The following is a 1,342-nucleotide window of genomic DNA, read 5'->3' as shown; positions in this document are numbered from 1 at the left end:
TAGGGATTTCATTCATTGTATATTCCCTTTAATTTGGGATCTTGTTGTAGCTCTTTGGTATATATGTATATAATACTCTTCTCAACCATCTCATTAGGTTGAATTATATATTAATTCTACATCTTTATGGCATTTATGCGATGACGTGGAGATTGATATTAATTGCTAGGAAATCTACAATAGAACATTAGCACTAATAGAGTGTATGACACATGACATTAGTTGAGAATTGAGATGTAGGGTTTAATACAGGCAACCTCAGTATGGGTGCAAGGTGTGACACATGCCACATTAGGCTTGAATGAAGGGTGTCTAACATAGACACTTGCTAACATTGATGCATGGTGTAGTAGCTTGGGCCTCATTAGCGTGGATGCAAGGTGTAACATGAGACACATTGATATAGATGCTAAGTGAGACACAAACATTTGTTTGGATGTTAGGTGTTGCAAAGACATTGGTAGGTATTGATACAATGATTATAATTGTTCTTCAAAGAAGTATCACACTTCTTAAGGTCGCCTATGATAGTTCTTTGAATTACAATTGTTGTTATAGACAATGGTTATAGTTGTTGAGGCTTTCTAGGGAAGCTCCATTTTTTAGTTGGGTTGGGTATTGAAGAGGACAGTCATTGGTGAATTTTGGTATTTCATAGTATCAAAAAACTTCCCATAAATAAAGAGTTAGGCAACGTGTTCCATTCAAAAACTATACGAATTTCAAAAAGCCTCACTAAAAGTTTGGAGAGTTAGACTCTTGGTAAAGTCATCAAGGTTATGTTGAAGGGGTGCATGCTCTCTATTAGAATCGATTGTGATCGAGGAGCCTCCAACCATCAAAGACTCGTATTGTTACTAGGAAATGAGAAGAGTGAAAATCTATAAGTGAGACATCACGTCTTGAACCAAAATCTTAAGATAATAGTTCAATGGACATTTTCCACTTATAAACTCTTTCGTTCACCCCCTTATATCTAATATGGGACTTCACACTTAAATAAACCCAACAATCTTCCCTTCAAGTGAGGGTACTACATGTTAGAAATTCATAATTTCTAATTAAGGTGAGCATCACATATTTAATATAATTATATCGACTATTTATTTTAGGGTTACAAAATAAGTGATCTAATTTATGACAAACTCATAAGACTTTTAAAGCCGATAACAAATATGAGATTAATGAGTGAATACCCAAACGTTGGCTATAGGGGACAATGGGAACCCTATAAGTTAACGCATAAGGAATGATTATGGTCCCCAAGACACCAAATCACAAATAGTTTTCACATCTCCCCATGAGAAAGAAAACGAAGGTCCCAAATGAAATTCAGGATTTG

This window comes from Lupinus angustifolius, chromosome LG19 (genome assembly GCF_001865875.1).
Source record: "Lupinus angustifolius cultivar Tanjil chromosome LG19, LupAngTanjil_v1.0, whole genome shotgun sequence".
Lineage (NCBI taxonomy): Eukaryota > Viridiplantae > Streptophyta > Magnoliopsida > Fabales > Fabaceae > Lupinus > Lupinus angustifolius.
The sequence above is the reverse complement of the archived record's forward strand: the minus strand, read 5'-3'. Positions refer to the sequence as shown.